At 36.5% G+C, this 8095-nt stretch overlaps 1 pseudogene; it reads right to left on the bottom strand.

Moving 5' to 3' along the window:
- Positions 1-1256: 1256 nt before the first annotated feature.
- Positions 1257-1895, bottom strand: LOC141555625 (receptor-binding cancer antigen expressed on SiSo cells pseudogene; annotated as a pseudogene).
- Between the last annotated feature and the right edge of the window lie 6200 nt (positions 1896-8095).

Here is an 8095-nt window from a genome sequence, read left to right as displayed (position 1 = left end):
GTTGATTGCGGGACAAGGCCTAATTATAACTTGGGAACTAATTTGCTAGACTCTTGGGTACATTAAAATACATATCCTCTTGGTTTTTAGAGGAAGAAGAATTAAATGCAGATAATTGGAAGCTGGTAAGAGAATTTCTGTGAATACTACAATTTCCACAGAAGCATTCTATATACACAACATAATACAATTGGCATTAAAGAAGATTGCAAGTTATAGAAAATGGAAAAGTTTTAGGAAAGGCCAGATGAGGAAGTGTGAGGAAAAAGAGGAAGGCAAAGAACAGTTGAATGATCATATCGCCAGAGGGTATGGGGAGTTAAATGACATTCAAGGGTGTGGTGATTCTCACTCTCATGAGGCAGCTTCCACCCTGCCTAGGCAGCAGATTATTGACATATTCCCATCAACTCCACCTTCCTGGATGGAGGAAGGAGGAGTAGTGGGAGGGGCAGTGACCCCACCAGAACCTTTCCTCCAGCAATCACCCTATCCTATAACTAGATTGCAAAAGGCAGTACTTAAAGCCACAGAGGAAGGGAAGGATATAGGTGATTTGAAGCTGCAAATATTTCAAGTGATTCAACAGTTTAATTCTTCAGGTCTATATCCTTTTGATATAGACATCCTCAAAGACCTGAAAAAGGCTTGCACTCTTTATGTGGCTACATCAGCTTATGTTAAGATGTTATTACAGAATTTGGCTTATGAAGTCTTAACCCCTAGTAACTGGAAATCTATAGCAAGGATATGCTTAGAATTTGGAAAAAACTTCTTGTGGCTTTCTGAATATAGTGAGCTCTGTAGGATCCAAGCCCAACAAAATACTCAAAGGGGAGTTAATTTTTTTTTTAATTGTTTATTTATTTTTTACACACATTGAAGGAAAGCATAATAGCAAGCAGAGTAGGTTCTCCTACCAGAAAATTATTTACACCCAATTTTTTTTCAAGCTAGAAATACAAACGTGAAGAGTTACTAGTATATCCCATTTGCAATAATCTCTCTGCAGCAATCAATTTTCTTTTGTTTGGAAGATACTGAAGAAAAAATATTGTCTTAAAAGTCTTTTCATTTTGTCAAACCATCTACTAGCAGTTCAAGTGGCAATGGGAGAATCCTGGTATCCTGGATGGCCTGATGAACACATAGAAATCAAGCTGCTTGTTTGTATTCTAAAAATACTCTTAAACTCATACAAATGATGCTCATACTGTAGAGCTCAAAATCTTTTAAATGGAAATGGTAAACATCTGTTATGACAGTTTCACACCAATTTTATTCTGTTCTTTCGTCATTAGTCATTGTGCTTCCTTTTCCATTTTCTTCCTTTGTTGTTCTGCTGCTCTCTTTTCTCTGTTGTCTATTTTCTGCTATCTCAGGACTTCTTCAGCCTGCCAGGCTGCATCTTCTTCTTCCCATGCATTTGTATTCTCCTGCCAGGTATCTAAGTCACCTAATTCAGGACATTGGTGAATGAATGGAGTATCTTGTGTAGCTGCTAATCTGCAAGAGAAACCTGTAGTACCGTCTGGGATGCCAAAATTTAATGGTTCTCTCTTCTTAATAATAATTTTCTGTGTTTTCCTTATTGTCGGTCCCATATCTTTAAAATAGTCAGGCTCCAAATGTTCCCTTGTATTTTGTTGTGCTATACCATTGCCATTCCCTCCTTCACTCTTTATACTTGTGGGTGCATCTTCATCCCAGCAGCTCCAGTCTTCAACTTCTGACTGCTTAAGAACTGGTGAATAATCCACTGTGGTTGGTAAAGTTAGTTAATCTCCACTGAATTTCCTTCCTCTGCCAGATCTATATATTAACCTCTTAATGAATGACAGCACTGTGGCTAAGCAAGTACAAACTTTAAATAATCAGAACTGTGTGATAGCCATGACAGAAGCAGAACCTGTCCCTCCCCCTCCCCGCCAGCCTGGCAGAGGCTTCGAGCTACAGCTAGCCGCACGTGCACGTGCTTGTTCTCGGCCTTACTCAGGGGCTCATTCAAAGCCAAGCACAGACTCACTGTTGTTGTCTCTTCCATCACCCTCCACCTCCTCCAAAGGAACTGGAAGTTAATATTTTAATCACCTGTGAGCAATAAACAGGTGTAAGTTCTTATGCAGAAGTTTCAGTACAGATTAATTACTCAATAGCAGGATATGAGCAAAATGCTGCTGCAGCTGTCAAAGCATGGGTTTCTCTCCCCAATAAAAACAACAAGGGTGAGACCTTTACAAAAATTGTACAAGGATCAAATCAACCATTTGCTGATTTTGTGGGACATTTGCAGACAGGTATCATACAGATTAAAGGTGAAAATACAGTAACAGACATTTTGATAAGACAAATTGCTAAAGAAAATGCAAATGAGGTTTGCAGAAGAATTATTCCAAGATTACATAAGGATGCTCCTTTAGAGGAGATCATAAGATGCTCTGCCACAGTGGGCACAAGTACCTTTTATAGCCCGGCTATGATGCAGACTTCCCAAGATCCCATGGTAAGAAAGGGTCTCTTGTGGCAAGGGATTTCTAGAGAGACTCGTCAATGTTCTCAATGTGGTAAAATAGAGTATCTGAAAGCTCAATGTTGGCATAGAGACAGAATAAGAAAACAGGGTGGGAGAACAAGACCCAATACCCCATGTCCAAAATGCAACAGAGGGTTCCATTGGGCATCAGAATGTAGACTGATTCAGGAAAACGGAATGAGGGGCACAGCCCCAGATCCTAAGGCGAAAAAAACACTTGAGGCATGATGGAAGCCAATACTACACTCAGAGAGTGTCAAGAAGTTCAGTACTCACACATGACTAATCAGACAGGAAGCTGTCTGATGGGAGAAAGAGATGACAATCTGATGGGAGAAAGAGATTACAATTGGGGAGAATAGAGTATTATACAGCTGGGACAACTGAGATACCCCTTGGAGAGGTGAAATCTGTTCCTTTCCAACCTATGTATCCCTTGCCTCCAGGCACAGTAAGTTTGACCATTTCACCTTCTGAGAGTACTTACACCACAGTGTCCATCCATACATTGATGTAGGATAATGGGGAATGTGTAGATAATATCCCATCACTAATACTAGGTAGACAATGTGTGACTTATCACCCAGGAGAAGTAGTAGGATCAGCTTTATTGATACAGACTCCTAATAAGCAATCTGGTGATAGTTGCCCAGATTCTGACTCCAAGTAGCAAAATCCAGGAATATACTGGATAGCAGCTGTGACAGCTGGCCAACCTATGCTCACTATCTATATAAATGGTATACCATTAGAAGGACTGGAACACACTGGTGCACATCACACATTAATTAGAGTTTCCAACCGGCCCAGTCACTGGTCAAAGATTAAGGCAGACAGCTAAATGTCTGGTGTGGAAGGATCAATAGCAGCTGAAGTTAGTGATACCCCTTTGAGAAGGACTTCTGAAGGAGAAACAGGAGTTTTAACTCCTTTTATACTTGAAAAATCCCCATCAATCTGTGGAGAAGAGAAATCTTACAGCAATTAGGATTAAAAATGAGTACTTTGGTTTTTTAGGCAGGGTTGCTGTTGAAGGTCTGCCAACACTTTGACCTGTTCCTATCCAATGGAAAACTGATACACCATGTGGATAGAACAGTGGCCCTTAGATAGCAATAAAATTCAGGCCATATTAGATACAGTACAAAAAGTACTTGACTTTGCTAAGTCCTTGGAATTCCCCAGTATTTGTTGTAAGAAAGAACTCTGGAAAATGGAGGATGTTGACTGATTTAAGAAAGATAAATGAACAGATGAACTCTTCATCCTAGACTTCCATCTCCTACTCAATTGCCTAGAGAATGGCCTCTTTGGATTATAGGCAGTAAGCACTTATTCTATTATATCCCTCTAGATAAGGAGGATATGAAAATATTTGCTTTTTCAGTGCCCAGCATTAACTTAGCTGAGCCTTATAAATGATATGAATGGACAGTTTTACCACAGGGAATGAAAAACAGCCCTACTATGTCTCAAGTATATGTTGCTGCTGATGTTATTCCAGTAAGAAAATCATTTCCAAAGGTAATGTTATTCCATTACATGGATGATATATTGGGATGTGCACCTGAGGAACAAGTGTTGGAAGCATGTCTACAAAAGACCATAAAAACACTAAGGAATTATAAATCACACATAGTTCCAGAAAAAAAAAAAATTCAAAGACATGTTCCTTTTCAATATTTAAGATACGAAGTATACTCTAAGGTGTTTATAGTACAAAAATTTTCCTTAAGAATAGAGAAGCTAAACACCTTAAGTGACTTCCAGAAATTGATAAGAGATATCCAATGGATGCGTACAGTATTAGACTTGACTACCTATCAATTGCAACCATTATATGACATTTTAAGAGGAGACAGTGCTTTAAATTCACCACATCAGCTTACAAAAGAAATTTAAGTAGCTTTGAGAGAAGTTGAACTGGCTTTATCCAGTGGTTGAAAGAGTCACTCAAAAACCCTTGGAAATATCAGTTTTTCCTACACAAGAGGCAGACCCAGCAGCCCTTCATCAGGGAGACAGTGTGATAGAGTGTTGAACCTCCCCGCACAATCAGAACAAAGTCTTACTCCTTACCCAGTGCTCATGGCTAGAATTTGATTAAAGCCCATTAAGCAAGCATTACCATTATCTGGGATAAGACCTGACAATGCAAAAATTAATGTGTGCTATGAAACAGTCCCAGAGTGGAAAATTTTAATAGCCATGGCTCCAAATTTTACACACAGGTCTCCATTAAAGATAAGCAGACTATTATATATTTGGCGATGGAGTCTTGAAGGAAAAGTTTTATCTTTACAGATGCATGCAAATGTAATATTTGTGCTGTATAGTCTCATGATTTAACGGTAAAGAGAGTAGTCAGAACTCCTTTTCTGTCCACTCAGCAGAATGAATTGTATGCAATCATTCTAGCTCTTATTTTTTATCCAGGAGATATAAATATAATATCTGATTCTGCCTATTCAGTAGGTGTGGTACAAAGAATTGCCACAACCCAAATAAAATTTGTAACTTCCAATATATATCAGCTCTTTAAGGAACTTCAAGAGCAAGTGAGAAAGCATCCAAGTAAGATTTATATCTTGCATGTCCACTCTCATAGTGGACTTCCAAGTCCTATTTTTGATGGTAATTCAAAGGCAGATAGCTTTCCAACTATGTTGGCCAATATTCCTTTATTTCAAGAAGCCCACAAATCTCATTTTAAATATCATCAGGCTGCTCAAGCTTTACATTTACAATTTGGAATAACAAGAGAGCATGCTATGAGCATAGTAAAAGCCTGTCGACCTTCCCTTCTTTTCCATGCTCCTACACTCCCTCCAGGGAAGAACCCTCATGGTTTGAGACCTAGTGAAATCTGGCAATTGGATGTGATCCATTATACATCTTTTAGTCCTTTGTCTTTCATCCACGTTGTGGTAGACACCTTTTCATGATTCACTTTTGCAATATCAGCAGCAAAAGAGACAGCCAGATTGGTCACTGAATTCCTTATGCAAGCATTTGCAATTATGAGTGTGCTACAGGCAATAAAAACAGAAAATGGACCTGCATGTACTTCTAAACATTTTGCACACTTTTGTGCACAGCATAATATGTTACACACCACTGGCATACCTTTTAATCCTCAAGGACAGGCAATAGTAGAGATTCAAAACCAAAAGAAAGTGGGAGATATAAAGGGCTGGAACTGAGCAAACTGAGCAGATGCACTTAGATAATGGAGCACTTAAAGCTAATTACCAATTGGACAATACTCTATTAACATATGCTTGGAGGATGACCCTGCCCAACTATTCTGTGCTGGTTAGATCTGTGGATGTAGACAGAGAAGTGTGAGAGAGATCAGAGGGTGGAGTAGGACAAGTGGGATCATTCTTTGGCTGTGGAGACAGAGAAAGGAGATTTCTACATCTATTCCCCTGACAGAGACCCAAAAAGACTAAGAAGAAGAAAGAAAGAAAGAAAGAAAGAAAGAAAGAAAGAAAGAAAGAAAGAAAGAAAGAAAGAAAGAAAGAAAGAAAGAAAGAAAGAAAGAAAGAAAGAAAGAAAGAAAGAAAGAAAGAAAGAAAGAAAGAAAGAAAGAAAGAAAGAAAGAAAGAAAGAAAGAAAGAAAGAAAGAAAGAAAGAAAGAAAGAAAGAAAGGAAGGAAGAAAGGAAGAAAGAACCTTAACCATAGAATCAATCAAATATCAGAAATATTGAGGATCATGTTTCAGGGAAGAAGATGCCTCTTTAATGAAGTAAAGGATTTTCAATTATTGGCATTGAAAATACTAGAACTAAACAGAAAATTTTATCTTCAAAAATAGAATTCAAGAGAAGTATAGAAAGATAAACAAGAAAACAAACAAACATTCACTATTTAAATTGTTTACATGCCATGCTTGGATTGGAAAATGATACTTGTAACTTGATAAGTGTATCTTTTATTTGGGGCAGTTGGTGGAGTCATACCCTAATGTTACTGAATTCACTCTGATGTGATAAAATTAAGAGTTGAAATTATACTGGGATAAGAGGAAAGGGGAAATAAAATAGGATAAATAAGATCACATGAGGAGACACAAAAGACCTATTAAAATAGAGGGAAAGAATGGAGTGAGACAAATATTGTCTGAAACTGAATCTCATTAATTTTGTCTCAAAAAGGGAATAACATATTCATTCAGTTGATTGTAGAAATTTATCTTCCCTGGAAGGAAAAGGAAAAATGATAATGAAAAGGAAGGGCAAAAATCCTAGGGGAAAGAAAAGAGAGAAGTATCAATGGAATGGAGTACAGATTGAGAAAGGGGTGATTCAGAAACAAATCACTACTAAAGAAGGACAGGGTAGAAAAAAAAGAGGGGAAAGAATCCAATGGAGGAACACACATAGTTGTTAATCATAACTGTGAATGTGGAATGAGGTGAATTTTACCATAAAATAGAAGCAGATAGCTGAATGAATTAAAAACCAGAATCCTACAATATGTTGTTTACAAGAAACACATTTGAAATGGAGAGATATGTACACAGTAAGGGTAAAAGGCTGGAGCACAATTTATTATGCTTCAGCTGAAGCAAAAAAAGAAGGGGTAGGAATTAAAATCACAGATAAAGCAAAAACAAAAATAGATCTAATAAAAAGATGTAAATAAACTACATCTTGTTAAAGGGTATCATAGATAATGGAGTAATATCAATACTAAATATATATTCATCAAGTGGTACAACATCCAAATTCTTAGATAAATTAAGCCAGTGATAAGAAGAAATAGACAGCAAAACTATACAAGTAAGGGCTCTCCTCTCATAATTAGATAAATCAAACAACAAAATAAACAAGAAAGCACCTAGAAAAGTTAATCAAATATTAGAAAACTTAGATATGATAAACCTCTGAAGATATTTGAATAGATATAGAAAGGAATATGTCTTTTTCTCATCCATGACACCTATATGAAACTGGCCATGTATTAGAGTATAAAAATGCAAATCAAATGTAAACCTGCAGAAATAGTAACTGCCAACTTTTCAGATCACGTAAAAATTACATTTATTTAAGGACCAGAGAACAATAGACTAAAAACCAATTGGGAACTAAATAATCTAATTCTAAAGAATGAGTGGGTCAAACAACACATCATAAAAACAATCAATAATGCCATGTAAAAGAATGATAATAATTAGACAACATGCAAAACCCTCTAAAATGTAACCAAAGCAGTTCTTAGGGGAAATTTTATCTCTAAATAGGTACATGAATAAAATAGAGAAAGAGGAGATCAATGAATTGAGTGTGCAACTAAAAAAAGATAGAAAAAGAACAAATTAAAAACCCTGAAATAAATACCAAATTAGAAATTCTGAAAACTGAAGGAGAGATTAATAAAATTGAAAGTAATAAAATTATTACATTAATGAATAAAAAGTCAGAATTGATTCTGTGAAAAAATAATCAAAATAGATAAAATTTTGGTTAATTTGATTAGAAAAAGGAAAGAAAAGAAAATATTAACAGCATTAAAAATAAAAGGGGGGAATTCAGCACCAATGAAAAAGAAATTAA

This window comes from Sminthopsis crassicaudata, chromosome 1 (genome assembly GCF_048593235.1).
Source record: "Sminthopsis crassicaudata isolate SCR6 chromosome 1, ASM4859323v1, whole genome shotgun sequence".
Classification (NCBI taxonomy): domain Eukaryota; kingdom Metazoa; phylum Chordata; class Mammalia; order Dasyuromorphia; family Dasyuridae; genus Sminthopsis; species Sminthopsis crassicaudata.
This window is presented reverse-complemented; position numbering and strand designations above follow the sequence as displayed.